At 38.1% G+C, this 18,067-nt stretch overlaps 1 protein-coding gene across 1 annotated transcript in view; it reads left to right on the top strand.

Moving 5' to 3' along the window:
* Positions 1-17,631: 17,631 nt before the first annotated feature.
* Positions 17,632-18,067, top strand: part of chrm3a (cholinergic receptor, muscarinic 3a) — an 87,459-nt gene continuing 87,023 nt past the window's right edge. The window contains exon 1 of the mRNA XM_017308760.1: positions 17,632-17,700. The gene's annotated coding sequence lies outside the window, so the exon portion shown is untranslated. The remainder of the gene's footprint in view (positions 17,701-18,067) is intronic.

Raw genomic sequence — 18,067 nt, forward strand, 5'->3', positions numbered from 1 at the left:
TATATATTTTTTTTTTATTCTCACAAATAACGCAAAAATCTTTTCATATATTTAATATTAATTCAGAATAAGTTTTGAAAATGTTTTTTTAATCTGTCTGTGCCTAGATTTCATGTTCACATTCACATATTCCCCAACTGTGTTTCTTTGAGATCTGTTGATTTTTTTTTCTTTTACTTTATTGTGATTTGTTTTTCTTCACTGGTTTTAATTTTCTTTTGAACTCAAAGCCATCCAACCTTGCATTCCTTTTTAAGATAATCTTGTTTTTTCTCCTTTAAAGTTCAGATTCTTGTAGAATCCAGAATCCATTAGAGGGGAAAATGGTGCATTAACCCTGTTGCATATTTGCGCTAACCCTTTAGCCTTTACTTTGCTAAAAGCAGCTTTTATACTTAATTTCATCATTTAACCGTCTTTGTAAGGATTTTATCAGAAACGTGTTGATATTGAAATATCTAACTACTCTCCCTTGCGAAAACCTCACCAGATCCTTTGGATTGCAAGGAATCCTTCAGTCCACCGCCCTCTTTGGGTGCCCCATAAATTTTTTATCAGGTTAAGTTTTGAACTCAACCTGAATGTTGGGCCATCCCATATCTTGAATTTTCCTTGTAAATCTGTCCTTCGTTTTGAAAAGTAGCTTTCATGCACAAATCTTAAAACAACCTAAAGGGTTGGGGGTATTAGGTAAAATTATTAGGTAAAATCATACAAGCCACTTCTCAGTCTGTTGCAATGTCTGCATTTGAGACGATGTGCTGAAGGTGGAGTGCTGGAAAGAGCGGGAGCTTCAGACAGGATCATTTTCAAAGTATTAAATTACAAAGTCAATTTTTTAAAACTTATGTTTATATATAAATATACACAGCAAGGTAATATAGGTGCTTAATTGTGCAGTAATATGGCACTATCTGGCTGAAAAACACATAAAGCCCCCCTTTAAAAAATACCCAGTTTTATCTGAAGAAAAGTAATACTATAGCATGACACCGCCACCAACAGGCATGCTGTTCTAAGTGTTGTTTTTGTGCCAAACATACCTTTTTTTTTATTTTATAACAAGATTTTTGTCACACTTCTTTAGTGAATGTCTTTTGAGAACTTTATTGTTTTTCATGTAATATTATTTCAATAAATTTCTAGCTCTATAAGTTATCAATCTTAAATTGGTCTCAATACTTGGATATATTTTGACTCCATACACACACACACACACACCCACGCACACGCACACACACACACACACACACACACACACACACACACACACACACAGACACACACGCACACATGCACACACACAAAAAAGCTAGCTGGTGACATGAAACTGATCACAATCCAGTTGCCAAAACATGATAAAGTATCAATGTTTCTGGACACTAAGCAGGTCCTTTAAATGATGCTGACAGTGATGGAGGGAGCAGACACGCTGTGGCAACATTACATTTTGTAGCCAGTGTAATGCCAGAAGTCCTTTAAATGCGAGGCAGCAGCTGCTACCTGATAACACACATGGTTGCAGAAGTCATCCTGTTCATTATGTCCAGAGCATCAGTTCTGCATAGTAATGTGAATCCTCACATTCAACCCTCCCTTGCACCGCTCTGTCTCAATAAATGAGCTTTTTGCTAGAATGTCATTATAAACAGCATAAATATTACACACTATGCTCCATACTTTCCTAAAAAAAAAAAGTTAGCAAGTAGGAAATAAAAAAAAAAAAAAAAGATCTTGTGGTCTGGAAATAAAAGATAAGCCTGGACCACCACCAGCACTACCTGGCCAGGACACAAAGCAGGGTGGCAGATGGCTTTGACAGCCTTTGATGGCACACACTTAAATGAGAGTAAGTGTGTTGAGTGTGAATAGCCTCACTGTCTTGTAAAATGACCTGGATATTGCCAAGGGGGAGCCACATGTGCACCCAGTCATAATTAGGCTTAGCGTTACAATAACACACAGTCGTACTAATAACACATGGGGCTTTTCTTATCCAGAGAAGAGCCAATTAGACACTTACAAGGAACAGATTTGATCGTATAAAAAAATTTTTAACCGCTTTTTATAGTGGTCGCCATAGATGGGGCTCAAAGCAAAGGCCAGGTAATCCATAAGTGCTCAAAAATTAGCTTTGCAAGTACTAGTCAATATTGACTCGCCCAAGCCAGCTTAGTGTTTTTCCGTTTGGGTTTCTTTCATCGTGTAGCTTTTGGCTGGAAAAAACCAGCTGTGGCTGATTGCTTCAAATCAGAAAAGCAACAGTCTTGAAGCCTTCGCATGCAGGGAGAAAGAGAAATGTGTCTGCACTGCTGGGAGGGTCACAGGGAAACACTTTTTTTTTTTTTTACCTAAAGAAATGTCTGGCTGCACATTCTTGAAGGAATATTTTCACCCATTATGGACAATCACGATCACCTAATGACCCAATTATACAACAGTTTCTGTCAGGTACACACTTGGTTAGTAGGTACAACGGTTATCCTCTTAACCTAATCAGTCCTTAATTGGTGAAAGGTTTTAATTATGCCTTGAAAAGTGAGCTCCAGAGTTCCACTTAAATGTTATTAGCTCATTTTCTTCTTACCCATTTGACCTTTCTTCAGAAGACGGTGTTTCGGTATCATATTTGAGATGACGGTGGCGTCTTGCCTGTTCACAGCCGCCGGCTGACAGAAACGTACAGTAGGTCAATCAGTCAGTCCAGACTCCGCAGTGTTTCTCATCCACTGTTTGGTAGCAGGTGTTTTCTTTAGCTGACAAATTAAGTAGTTAATTCCCATGTTGTCTTTATGCCTAGACAAACCAAATTGTCTCCTCAACGTGTCACCGAGCCAGGCCAAATTGTTTGCTCACTTTTCAGTTTCCAGGCTGACTTCCCGCTCTCTAATTGCACATACACTCCGCACTCCTCCAAAACTTGCTGCTCAGCTTTTTTAAATTTTTTTATTTACTTTGAAATTAATCAGAAAGGAAAGGCCTTCTTATGATACATATAGCGTCTTTTTTTTTTCACCATGACAATAAATTGTTCCAGACAGAGAAAAGCTATATAATACACTCTCGTGTCACATCTGTGTTTTTATCTTTACTTAAAGATAAATGCATTAAGGTGCACCTTAAACTGGCAGACAAAATATGCCTGCAGGCGGTTGACACTAACTGATAAATAACCGTTTATTTGCACAAAACAGATCTGATACAAGAAGCAAAAGACTTGCAACAAGCTGAGCACATTTCCTTCTTTTTATTCCAGTGCAGCTCACGTTGGAAGAATACGCTTTGACAGACGTATTTTTTGTTTTAAAGAAAGCAACCCCTCAGACATATGAGTGCTTAACTCAATATCCCCGAGCCTCGTCTTTTTCAATATTTGTACCTCTTGAGGGATTTATGGTTATGAAGGGTAAGACTGCAGCTTTGTAATACTAATACAGTTTGAAAGAGGCTGGAGGGAGGGGGGGGAGAAAAAAAAAGAAAAAAGTTTCAATATTTTTTTTCCAAGTGGATTCTTTTCAGGGATATTAGGTGATGTGCAACGTGGAGAACATCGCGTGGCTATGATAAGAATGTTTTGTCGTCATTGGACACAGTGTCCCTACATAATGTAGCAGTGAGCTCGGTCCGTCACTCAGTCTCCACAGAGCAAGGTGTTGCCTTCAGTCAGCGAGGGGGGAAAGGGTGTTTCAAACAGATAGACTGAGCACGGCTGTCCCTGAATACAGATTCCAGCTTTACTCTCAGTGTGACACACACACACACACACGCACGCACGCACGCACGCACGCACGCACACACACACACAAGGCCCTTTAAACCCTTTAGATTTTCCATTGTTTCCTTACATTTTTTCACAAATTGAGAAGGTAGTTTTGCCTAAGCTATCCAAGCAGTAGCAGACAGTAAAATGCAGGTTTATTATTTGATTTGTAACGGACTAAATAAGTTAAAGTAAATGTGAAAGTTGGAACCAGCTAATTAAAATCAAATACTTCCAGTTATCAGGCTGTTCTTTTGGTTTTGAACTGAATAATTATATTAATATCATAGTAATAATCCAATTTTTTTTTTCTTCCAGCTGAATCCTTGTTTCTCAAGCAATGTGGCCAATGCTTAATTTGGTATGGCAGCTCCTCTATTTAAGACAAACAAATGCAAAGCAGCTGCCTCTATCCTATCAATAGGAGCATGTATGTCTCAAAAGAAGAGTTCTTCTTGAGGAGGATTGCACAAATGATTTACACACTATGCAACATTTCTACCGAATCGGGGACTTTGAACCGACTTGCTGTTGAACTTCACAACGCAGTTACAGCCGTGCAATTAAAATAAATGCATTTATCCAAGAGTGACTTGATGTAGTGCATGACAAGTCGTTCTCAAGTTCAGCAAAGAGTAAAAAAGGTTGACAGTCATGTCTCATTTTCCTTTCACTTCATAATTATTTGCTTCCTTTTGTTGATCTTCTACACAAAACTCCAATAAAATACATTATGGCTGGCCGTTGTGATATGACAAAATATACATGATTTAAAGCAGTAAGAATTGTTTTTATTCAGGTTTGGTGTTTAGGCCTAAATGCTATTTTAACAGACTATTTATTGGGGGATTTTCTCTTACTGAAACTTTCCACACCTAATATCTAATCTGGCAAGGATCTAACAACTGTCTAAAAGATTAAGAAGCAGCATTTAATGTTAAAGCAAAACTGCTGCATCTCATAACACCAGAACATTCTATTCTATTCTATTTGTTTATACTGTTATTCTTGTATTCTTAATTTTTTTCCCAGTGAGACACATGGAGAAAACCTTATTCTATGGTTTACCTTTTACAAAGCCCTCATTATTACTGCATGTTACCATATTGTTGATGGATTAGTGTCATTAGTGTTGATGTTGATATGGGTCAGTTTTTGCTAATTTACACAAATCCAAATTAGAATGCTATTCTTGAAAACAGTAGCATAATTAACACTTCCTTACTTTTTTTTTTTTCTAATTGGAATAGCCTGCTGAGATCTCATTAGGGTTGCTGCAGCGTTCCGAAGGTGACTAAAAGTACCTTTGGGATTAAGACTTTCTAAATCCTGTAAAAAATAAAATCTCATTAGCACCTGTGTATTTGTAATTATCTAATGCAGACAAAGTGGAGTTGATGTTTGAATCAGAGCAGCAGTCGGTTGGTCAGCTGGCTGCGCTGGCCTTTCAGATAATGATTTTTAACCTCTCTGTGGTTCTTCTCCAACATTCAGACATCCATCGATCGCTCTTATTATCTGTCCTGAGTGCTCGCCTTTCATTGTCAACTTTTGCAGCTAATAAGATCTGTGCTCTCGTTGCTCCCTGCCTTTATCACCTCTATAAACTCTCCCTCCTGTACACTTCTCTGCGCGTCTTATCTGGAGACATTGCTCAGCTGCTCTAACCTGCGAATGCTCATCTCAAAAGTAATCATTCTGGATTCACTTGTGTTTTTTCTCGGCCGTGTCTCCGTCTTCATTGCTCGGTTTACGCCACGGTTTGCATAAGTAAATGGAATGAGGACTCCCATCAATAAGTGGTAGAGATAAATGTTTTTGTTTATTTATTTCTTTTTCAAGGGAATGACTGGAAATCACTTAATGCGGGATTAAGAAAAGCAGTGAATCTAACCTAGTTTTAGATCGCAGCTATATTACTCTCTCAACAAATTGGACTTAATTTACAAGCTGAAATTGTGTTATGATGATTGGCACAGGAGGAGATGGAAATTTTAACTGTTCTATGCAGCACTAATTGCTTCCTTACAGTCTAATTTAGAGAAAGCAACCAGCATGTCACAACCCTTCATTGTTACTCTAATAGGGAAGACAAACAAATCATGCCGCCTTATGGCATTTTGTTTACTTGAGGAAACGACACAAACACGCAGCAAGACACACTCACACAGCTATTTAGGAGTCCTTTAATTAAGCGACTCCTTAATTGTTTTTAAAACTTGGCTCAGTTTGTGTTGTGGAAATAGAGAGGGAATTTAAGTCTTCAATAGATGTGTGTTCTCTTCTCTTTATTTTTTCTCGGCTTTAGTTGTGAGCTTCATGGGATTTCATGCAGGGAAATTGGAAATGGAGGTGAAAGATGTGAAAAGGACTAAAGTGTAATCAATATGCAATCCAGATTTACTGAAAGATGTGGAGACCCAGCTATATATACAAGGCTGAAGCAGATGCCTAGTCAAAACCCTAAAATAAAAACGCTCTGACCATGAATAATGAGGCTGCATCTAGTAAAGTTGTTCACCACAGTTACCTGACAACAAGAAGGTCCTGATTCAAATCCTGACATGTGATCTTCCTGCAGGGAGTTTACTAGCTCTCTCCAAGTAATCCAGCTTCCTTCCACAGTCCAAAAACATGAAATTTCCATAATTTTGTCTGTCCAAATTAGGACCCTGTTTGTGATTGTTAAAGTGTATCGTTGTTTCAGCCAATGACGAATCGGGGATACACATCAGGCTCCTGGCAACACTGCGTAAAGGAATATTTCTGATGTAGCACGACGATGCAGAAATCGTGGCTTAAATAAAATTGTCTGCCTCCCTGATCCAGGGTAGGTGGCTGTTTGCAAGGGACCGGGTGCCTGCTGTAGATGTCCTGTAATTGCACCTTGTCTACATTTTCCCATGTGGCCAATTTTTCATCAGACATCGTGCCATATCGCTGACGCTCAAATCAACATAGCCTGTTGATACTGAGGGTTAATATCAACCCATTGTCAAACATGTGAACAGTCACGGCCAAAAGAATGAGACGCTGGGAACAAGGAGATGAAACTCATGCAGTAAGGATTGAGGAGAAGGGTTCAGGTCAGTTCAAGATGTTCAACCAGCTGATGTTTCCCTTAGGAGATTATTTTTCTTTGTTTGACTGGGGGAAACCCAGGGTAGAGCCAAACCTCGCTTGGATAAGTGGTTTGGATGGACGGATGGATAGAGAGAGGGACGGATGGATTGTGTTATCGTTGCATCGTTATGTGTCCTTGCTCTACTTTTATTCTCTGCACCCTTCTTTTTTTCTATTCTTTTTCTTTTTTCTAATAATCTCCTGATTTCTTTAAGTTGAATGACTGAGTAGAAGTCTGGATCTCGGGGTTATGCAGACTAAAACACAACGAAAGCATCATAAATGTTTCTCTTTAATGTGCAGCTAAATTACTGCAGAATCTGTCGGATTAGGAAATTAAATTACCATCTAAGTTTCAAATAGAATAGTTATTTAATTATTTTTCTTGCTTCGTTTATGGCGTCCTTAGCGTTTGCCTTTACACAGTGGGCTTCCCCTGCATTTGAGAAAAGAAAACAGGCAATTATGTTGTACCTTAATAAAACCCTTCAAAAGAACAGAAAGTATGATTTCTTTCTACAAGAACCTTACCCACCCAACTCCTACTTACGCCCTACAAAAACAACATACATTAACCAGTTGCTTTTTCTTTGTCTTTATGCTTTGTTTGTCCCCCTACCAAAAAGAAAAAAAAGAAAAAAAAATTCCACCACTGCATTTCCAAGTACTTCCTGTTTATTGTATTAAGCAATAAGCTTACATGGGGGAAAGATAAGACCAGTGGGAGCTCATCCCTGAGAGTGGGCGACTGGCCCTATCTCTGTGCTTTTGTCTGTGCCTGTTTTTGTGAGCACTCTCTTCCCAGATGTTATTTGCACCTGCGGCACACGCTGTGTCCGTCCTCCCGCTGGTGGCGGTCTCTTGGCAGTCTTCAGTGGCTGAACCGATAACAAGCAGGAGTGATCCTAAACAGATAACAGAATCTTGCCACAGATGAAAAGTGGTACTAACACGGAGACACGGAAATGCGGGTTGTTACTAAGGAAGCCCGGAAGTGACTTGATTAATTAATCACCCAGTAAGTCGAGGCAGCTGAAGCTGAGGTTTCTTCCCATGTGTAGTGAGATGAACTCAATTGCATTATTGATGCTCATATTGTTTTTAAAGATGTATTAGCCTTTTTAAAAATGCATTAAGTATTGCTCTGTTATATTTTCTGTGAAAAGACTGCACAGCTCTAAGATGCTTTTTAACAGAGACCCAACGCAGTGCATAGATGATAAATATATTCTGCGAGCCTCAATGTGCGGCACTCGGCAATTTATCAAACAGTTGAAACTTGATGAAACAGATCAAGCATGGAATTTCAAATTGTACAGATTCACGATTTCCTGTTTATCCATGCGTGAGACATCAGAGGCTTCACGCCCGTATAAACGGTCTTAAGCAAATTGTGAAACAGGTGAAAACAACAAATCATCCTGTTTGTGCAGAGCGACCAATGTGTTGTACATTATTTTTATGAACTCCAGTAAAACTTTTGAAGTATTTCAATAGAGGAGCTATAGCCTCAATGCTGCATGTGCTATTTGCAGACAAGGCAGGAACTATCTACTCATATTTTTAGCAGAAATCCTACGTTTTCATACCCTGCAGGAGAAAACAAACCTTTTTTCTCACTGCCTTACTTTAAGTCAGACACATTTAGGAAATCTTGGCCTAAAAAATAAGGAAGTAAGCGGTCCCAGCATCCCTTCATAATTTGTTGTCTTTTATGCACTTTATTCTTCAAGTATGAATACAGTTGAATCTAATTTTTTCCTTAACTTCTGGCTCAGAGGTTTAAGCACACTATGATCACTATAACTTTTAGGAGTGATAATGTCAAGATGTCATGACTTTTTCGTGAGTTATCATCTTCAAAGAAAATTTATTTTATTTTTTTTAAAGAAATGATCCCTTCTTAATCTGGCATTTAGCAACTATAAAAAAATTTGTAGTCTGAGTCACCTAAAATAGGAAGATTTTGCTCTGATTTAATGCCAGACAATGAGAACAGAAGATTATGGGTATTTTTATGCAGTTTATATAAATATCTGGTTTGAGTTGTTTGCTTCTGTGATTGTCATCTTAGTTGTTTTTTTTTCTTCCTAGAATAAGCTGCCTGCTTCATGTGTGTTTTCATACCCTTTTCTTACACTTCTAACCTCTTCCTGCAAGTTGAGGCAGATGGCCTCCTTGTTCTGTTGGAGGTCTTGGTAGAGACCCAGTAGATATTCCTCTTGGTGGGTTGTTTGTGTGTGTGTGTGTGTGTGTGTGTGCGTGGGTGTGTGTGTGCGCGCATAAGACTGTGGCTCCACTTTACCAGTCTTATTTATTTAGGAAGTTTCCCAAAAGACTGAAACTCATTCATTGTTCATGAAGTAAATACATTTTTAATTGCCACTTTCTCTTCTGCCTGACTTTGGATCTTTCATTTGTGACCATTGTTAATATATCATCGACCACAGTAAATTTGATCTAATTTGAGCGGGCCTTGCTTTATTTTATTTTATTTATTTATTTTTTTTTGCATAGTGCCCTGGGTTGACTCCTTTCTTCTGGATCAAAAAACACTTGGCTATGTTAAGCCGTCATATTTGAGATAACTAAGTTGAGAGCAGCTAATAATTTGTGTGAGAAGCAAGACATTTGCCAAAATAATTTGAAAGGGATAAGTTGTTCTTGGTGAGGTTTTAGCTTTTTATTGCACAGTGTTGCTCCAGATATCCACAAGCCTATCTAACGCCATAAGCTTTGACTCCCTAGTCTGCTCTGTGAAGCCTGTTGCAAAATGCTTGCCAGATACAGTAGAGCCAAAACAGTATCTTCAAAGATCTTTGGAAAAAAACCAAAAAAACATTTTACACTACAGTATTACAGGTTTAGCTGCACAGCATCCACTTATCCTTTACAATAGAGGAGTTATCTGGTAAATTAAGGCATGTAAATTTATCCCACAAACTGCAAATAGCACACATTACTGATGACCGAAGTATTTCACTTACATTTGGTCTTATTGCTTCATGGTACTCTTTACAGGACGTAGCAAAAAAAAAACTCCTGGTGTTATTGATGAAATACTGCACACTAGCTTTGGCATATAAATGTTGCTTTTTTTGTTGCAACAGTTGCCACATTTTATGTAGATTTTTGACAGATTAGACATTAACTGTGGAAGTTGAAGGCAAGTGAAAATCCCCCTGGTAAATTAATCTGTTGACATGGAATTAGGCCTCAACAACAAAACCTTGCAGATGTATTCATGTTACCCTCTAAGGTGGTAAATAATTGGGAAGTGAAAGGAAAATGACTGTTGTCAATATTTATTAGAAGTACTTTTCACTTGTATTGATGATTCTAATGATGGCACTTGACAAAATGTAATGTCTGTTAATAGTTTTTACAACTGTTGACTAGATTATGTGCTTATGTTTTTTTTTATGTTTTCACGATATGAAGCACTTTTATCTGCCATGTTGCTGAAATGTGACGCATAAATAAACTTGATTGACTTCAATTTCAGATGCTAGTCTTTTGAGGAATATCTCTACCGGCTTTCCACATCAGAAAAGTTTTTTTCTCTGCAAAACTAGGTCAAGCCAAGTCAAATTCAGCAGAGAGCTTTTCAAGCATTTTTGTGTTTTGCCACAGATTCTCTACTGGATTTAGGCCTGTACTTTAACTAGGTCGTTCCAGCACAGGATTATTCTTTGATCTAAATCTGGGTTATTCAAAGTGAAACCCAGGACTCATGTGAATCCTTGGAACAATTTTCTGGGACTCATGTCTACAATTTGAAAATGGTGCAAATTTGGCTGCCAACATTGGGTAGGGTAAAAAAATAAAAAGAAATTCACCAATTCAATGTAAAATATTAATATTTTAAGCTCTTCTTAAAATATAAATTACAAAAAAAATCTAGTCAGAAGGCCGACCTCCAGGATAGACACATTTACAAGTCCAAAAAGTGATTAAATTGAACCAAAAATGTGGCATATTTTCTGCCTTTTCTTTTAAAAAGGAAAGAAAAAAAATTTTATGTTTTGGATTTGCAATGATTCACATATCTCTTCTGTGTAAAAATCTCACTATTTTGTTATTTCAATGAAGTTCAACATATTTTGTTTGTTCTTGAGTAGGCAGGAAATCCATTCATTATTTGTATGACACTGTGTTAATCTAGCTCTGAGCAACATCAGGAGACGCGTACTCCGTCATGTCAAACTTTAATTTAACATCACGATGAATTGGTGGCAGAACTTTGCCTCCCTGTCCATCAAAGCGCTATGATCCCGTATTATCCCATAAGCCCAGCTGGGATAGCTATGATTAGTACCAGACGAGGAGATAAAATGAGTCCAACAATTCAGACCAGATGTGGGCTTTATTCAGATGGCCGAGGAGCCGAGGAGGAGGAGGAGGAGGAGGAGGGTACATTTACCAGCACTTAATATGATGAAGTGCAGCCAGATAAGCAGAGGAAAAGCAGGTGCTCAAAGGTGGACATGCATACGTGCTCGTTCTGTGCGCTGAAGCCAAGAATCTGTTCTGGAGGCAAAAGGGATAAATATCTTTATTTTGATCTTTAAAGTTCAGCTTTTGTCCAGCACATATAAGGTTTGAAGATGTAGATTTTGTGCTCCGTTTCACTCCATCCATTCACTTCTTGTTCTGACGTTGCTTATTTTTCTTTTTCTTCTTTTCACCGTCGCACACTTATTCTTTATCACGCACACTTCAAAAGTTAGCTCTTTTGAGTTGCGCTCTTTAAAAATATCCTCAGGGCGGTTTTCGTTTTGTTGAGTATTTCGGGGGAGAGTTTTTGAGTAGCCAGGTGTACAACTGGGAAATCATTTGGAGAAGAATAGAGCAGGGCGGACTTGGGGAAGAGAGACAAAGCAACATATGGTGAGCGAGTGGTCGCTCTATGACACGCTGATATAAATAGGTGATTTATACGGTTTGGCTTTGTGTTGCTGGTTGTTGTGGCTCGTGGAAGATATGGTTCATCCGAGTCTGTCAAAGCTCCGAGCCGTGCTTCCAAGTTATCCGAAGCATGAAAAAGCCTCAGTCCGCCCCCATGTGAGCTTGTAAGGTGGAGAATGCCAGTGGATGTGATTTGGTGAAGAATCCTGAACAGCAAAAATTTTCGGATTAATTGACTTTCGAGCTCATGCATGATGTGCGTTGATAGCAGACTTGTTGAGGAGCTTACTGACGGAAGAGAGAGAGGTCAAAAGATAATTAGATTCATGTTCTTTATCTGAAGGGGATGTTCCATACCATTGATAGTGGTAATTAATTAGCTTATTCCTCTGGCTTTAATTAAAACCCACGATAATCTGACTTTTGTTCTATAGGAATGACACACAGAAGAACTGACCTGATTTAAATGATTCGGAGCGATACGCTGCTTACACTCTCAGCTTTAAATGCTACATTGGTGCATTTAGAACAAGAGTTCATATTAACAGTCATTTAGTTTTATCTGACTGTATTCAGAGTAGCTTGGGGTTTTCTGGAGGACACATTATGCAACACGCCTTAAAGTGTGTGGTATTGCTGAATCATCTTCTATTTAACAAATACAACTCTATGGTGGCTTTTACTTTAACCCCTTAGCTGTCAAAGTGACACCAGTGTCCTCATCTCCCTTCTGTGTCCCAGCTTTGATTTCTCACATTGAGTCTGATTTCTCCAGTTGAGTCTCAACTGGGCCAGTCAGCAAACAGGACGAGGAGTTGTGAACAACAATGTTTTCTGTGCTGTTTTAGGATTGTACTCTGCTGATTTAGTGAATGGGTGAAATGTAAAACTTCAGCAGAGTCTACAGGATGGGGAGACAGAGGTAAACACAGTGCAGTATGATGGAAAACATGTTAACAACTGAAATATAATTGAAGGTTTCGCTTTTGAGCAACACAAAGACACTAAACATAACAGCCACGGTTATAATAGTTTGAATCAAAGTATGTTTATGTGTTAGCGTGGCTTAGACCTAAATCTAAAGGGAAATGCTGGTAAGACTTCAAATCTATTGTTCAGACATTCTCATTCCAATCTGCGATGTTTACACAGAAGATGACATTTTAATTTCTACATGTGCAAAGCTCGTATAAATATGCATCAAAAGACGGCAGATGTTACTGCAATGAAAGGATTTTATGTAAAGCTCTAAGAGGAGAGCTGAATACAAATGAGCATATCATCCTTTTGATTTTTATTTGTCAAAAATGTGCAAAAAGAACATTGTTCGTCCATCACACGAACATTTTAATGAAATACATTCAACTTAGTTGCATTACTCATCATTTATATCAAACAAATATGCACCAAACAGCCACTGCTTACACCAATAAACTTTAGGACAAAGATATTGCTCCAAATCAACAAGGCTCCTCCACTTTTTAAGATTTACTGTGTGGCATTAGGCATAAGGATGTTGGCAGCAGTTGGATGTATTGCTGTAACTGCTATTTGATCACGTTGTGCACCGTTGCCTTTATGCGTTCGACTTGTACATCTATATGCATAAATGACAACTGAGCCTCGCCGCTTCTATCCATCTTTGCCGCACAGGCATCAATGAAGACAAACTGTAAATTTTGTCTCTCGCTCTGCTTTTCCACTTGAAACAAACAAAACACCGCATGGGAGCCGAGCTGAAAGCTTATTGAATTCAACCATTACGCTGCGCCTCTCGAGACAACGGAGCGCTTTCTCTGCGTTCAGCTCTGTTTGATTGCGATTAATCTTTGTCACGATGAGGCGCAATGTCTGAAAGCAGGCTGTTGACCTCTCAGGTGTGACAGACTGATTGTCCTCCTCATGGTTTCCTTATAAAATGAGCTGCTGCGACTCAAGCGAGCGACGACATTCGGATGCAGTGCAATCCTTTGGTTCGGTTTGGCCAAGATTTCCACATCATGTGAGCAATTCTCTGTCATACGTTGTACATTTCTGAGAAAAATGTTGCCAAATATTTCATGCAACAAGGTTCACTTTGAAGAGCTTTCATGGTGATAAGCCCAGAGTCTGACTGACAGACTGTGTGGCAAATAAGCTCCACAAGGCGATCGAGGGAGACTGGGCTCACTTGTATATTCTTTTAACAACTTCGAAAAGGAATGGGATGACAGTGGCAATGATAAGTCAGGCTATGATCAAGGTCAGTGAAGAAATGTAAAAAAATATATATATGTGAAGCTCTTTGGAAATAGACACAGGATTAACTTTTTATTTATGGTATGAGAAAGCTGAAAGGTTGCTTGTAAAAAAAGAAGAAAAAAAACATTGGACATGATATAAGCAGCGCAGGTCTAAAAACCAAACAAAATTAGAGAATAATAGAGGAGCAGCAAAACAGAGTGGGGATTGCCTCAGAATTTTCCCCATTATTGGTATTCATATGCAAATATTGCTTCTGTCAAAAAGAGTCGCATGCAGACAAAACGACACACAGACACGGTGAAATTGCTCCTGGGATGACGACTTCTAATTTTTTCAGCACAAACATCCACAAATGCGGTTCTATGAAAGCCTGCATTTGATACTTATTTGTCTTCCTCTCTAGACATTCAAAGAGAGGTTGTTTTTTTTATTGTGCCGTCACCGCTGGAGGTCAAAACCAAGACATGTATGGCAGCGTTTACTTTTCATTTTGTAAATGCCGCTTCTGTTAATATGAAAGGTCTAGTAAAAATGTGATTCTTTACTTTTAGTGGTTTCAATTTGCCACTCTGTGCAAAGGTTTGAGCAGAATGATTGGATATTACTCACACTGTGAAATCACATCTACCACTCTGTATTTGAGGCAATAATTTTTAAGCAAAAAGAAAATCCTTTAAGGTTGAAGCAGTGACGCAAGAAGTTTTCATGTTGTTGATTTTATTATTCAAAAATAGCAAATTATATATATATATATATATATATATATATATATATATATATTTCTGTTTAAACTAGTTTGCTGTTTTGTCTCATGGTCATCAAATATTGGTTCTTACTTCAGTCAACCAATGTATAAACTCTGCATTAATGCAGCACAGTAGATGCCGTCTTACCACTACAATTGTGTCTCACAAAATGAGACAAATAGAACAGGGAAAATAAGATAACGACAAATAAGTAAATGAAATATTACATAAGCCGCCGCAGGAAGACCCTTCACATTTTAACTTACAGCCACTGCACTCCTCTGTTTATTAGTGCTTATGGTCTATTGAAAATAAACTGATGCAACACAGTGGCAAATGTGCCATATCCTACATCTTATAAAACCCCAATAAAAATAAAATGAGTCTTTCTTTGTTTCCTAATATTGTCCTCTGAAAACCCTGGAAACCCTTAAAATATCCACATATGGCACTGAGGAAATTGTAAGTGCAAAAAGTTATAAAATAATTATTCATCTTCTTAATAAACTAATCTTAAAAGTTTCTATTCATGGGGGTTGTAATTAAATTATGTATGTTTTTTTTATATTACTTTTAATAATTAACATTCATGGTGTGTCCTTAATATTGACAAAGGAAACTTCCCTGGAAGGAAAATGCTTCTCAGGAGAGTGTCCCTTTTTTTTATAAGAAAGAGGGAAAAAAAATCTCACAAATAATTTCTCTGTCGTGAAAATGTGGATTTTTATTTTTATATCACCTGTGTAAAATGTATGTTTTTGGTTCTAATGTGAGCTGGACTGCCTCTGAAATGCAGTGACCTTTTTAGGCATTTCTCATATTCTTTATGGCTTTGTTGTGCAGTTAGTATAACAAACATTTGTGGTGATTTTTTTTTCTAGATCATATCTTTACCTTGCAGTCTTGAGCTCCTCTTGCTCTTTACTCTTTTTCACTGACTGTGATTCCCTGTGGGCTATAGTAGAATTGGACAAACATGTATCTGAGAAAGGATTTATCTTTTTTTAGCTTAGCTGTCTGCAGCTCCGACTGCTTGTAGAATCTCAAAAGCTTCAGCCGACTTCATCAGATGCCAAGCAAGTAAACATTTATTCAAATGTTTAAAATTCCTTGTTTTTGGTTTTTGCTTACACCTTTCAGGAGGTGATTGAACAGGTCATATTAGAATTAAAGTGATATCTCAGCGCAGTGGTTGACAGTTACACTGTTATCAGACTGTTCATGCAGTTCTTCAGGAGTCAGACAGTGTGAAATTGCAGGAGGCACCTATGGAAAGTGTTGTTGCCTTGAGTCGAGTTTTCTTTACTTCTTTTACTATTTATGACTTGAGGTTTATTTTACCTCGATATGTTTGACATCTTATTTCAGATTCCTCAATGTAGTTTTTATAGCAAATTAAAAAAGCTGAACTTCATGAACAGCAGCTTTTCCTCCATAATTTTAGACGCGTCTTCTTCCTGCAGAGTTTTCTGTCTGGCTGCTACTACACAGCAAGGGGATGAATTGCCTTTCGGGTCAATATTGCAACAACATATATTTTCACACCTGCAGCCACAGAAACATTTACGTTGGTTTACATCAAACCCAAGTTGAACTCTATAAAACTAACTTTCTATCCTCCCCATGTATTTACAGCAGACACAGTTTTATGCACAGACCTTCCAGATGGAAAGAAGCGGCTCTTTTCTTGCAGGATGCAAAACAACTGCCGATGGGGAAAACATGCTTGTAGAGTGTCAACCGGTCTACACGGCGTCAGGATGACGGGAGTATTGCATATTTTAGTGGAAGTTGGCTCGGTACCTCTCACCATTCTGCATTTTCATGCAGTGGGACAGGAAATGTAGTCCAGTGGGCTGCCGTGACGACGCTGAGCAGGAAGCTTTTGTTTGAAGGGTTCATTTCCCACATCCCTGCAGCCACCAGATGTACAGTGCCTTGAAAAAAGGATTTCATACATTTTAGAACTTTTGCAAACTTGAAAATGCTTTCATGGGATTTTTTTTTGTTTTGTTTTCCTGATAGACAAATCGTGAAGTGGTGCTTCATTGGCAAGGAGGAGAAAAATAATAGTTTTAGAAAACATAGCTGGGACAGCTATTAGTTATGTATTCCAGAAATCTGGCTATTTGCATAGGAGGGGCAAAAAGAAGATGCTCTGTTTTGACCAATGCAAAATGCAAAGTTAACATTGCACTTTGTCCATTCCCAGCATGAAACCAGCACTATATTATTCTTAGACTTTCCTTTAGCAGGCACAGGGAAGCTGCTCACAGTTTATGGAAAGCACTGGATGAATGGATTGGGTAAAATACAAAACATTCTTTGAAGAAAACTTGTTAGAGGACGAGAAAGGACTTGACAGAAGGGTCGAGGTTCACCTTCCAGCAAGAAAATGGCCCTAAACATTATTCCATCTGGAATATAAATCATTTGCAATAATGCTAGACATGGGATGGTGTTCTCATGCAACAATGTAATGGGCAAAATGTAATGTGCAAATGGAAAACGGCCTGCTTTTATCAAGTCCAACAACTCCAAAACACTTTACACTACAATAATTCATCCACCAAGTTATTCACATAGAAGAGCCACTTCTGCCGACAACCCTTGACTTTTTCTTTAAGGAAGAGAGAACTCCAGAAACAGTGCTTCCATGTTGCTTGAGTGTCTGCTCTGTCTTTCGGAAACCCCTAGTTTGGTTGGAGCAGATGTCTGCTGCTCACGCTGAGCCAAGTTATGCTGGAGGTTCTTTGCGTGAAAAGGGAATTCTCTTTTCCGACGTTCCCACAAAAGCGCTCGGTAAGAAGGATTGCTGAAAAATTTAAAGACGTTATGTAAAAACTTGTCCACTGTCCTGGGAGGAAGAACTGCTGTACAATCTCGATTCCATGCATCTGGTTGGGCTTCTTTGCACAAGTAAGTAACTGAGTTTGACTGCTTTGTATCATGAAATCTAATATTTTTTAATTTCTATATGACTGGATTGAATTGACTAAGTCAGACCAGTTTATTTTAACGGCGTAACAATGAGACCTATTATGAACAGCCACTATATAGATAAACTGAAAACTCAGCTCAGTTGAATTGGAACAATTTGACTACAACAATCATAAAAATAGCTTGTTAAACTAATTTGGTGAATGAATGCGTTGAACAAAATGACTAATTTGAACAAAATACATTAATTGTTCAACATACTTTATTTTATTTTATAAATATTAACTAAAATCTAAAGTGGAATATAGTTAAATTGCTGCGCCATTTTAATAACTATATATATATA

The sequence above is a fragment of the Poecilia reticulata genome, linkage group LG15, assembly GCF_000633615.1.
Source record: "Poecilia reticulata strain Guanapo linkage group LG15, Guppy_female_1.0+MT, whole genome shotgun sequence".
Lineage (NCBI taxonomy): Eukaryota > Metazoa > Chordata > Actinopteri > Cyprinodontiformes > Poeciliidae > Poecilia > Poecilia reticulata.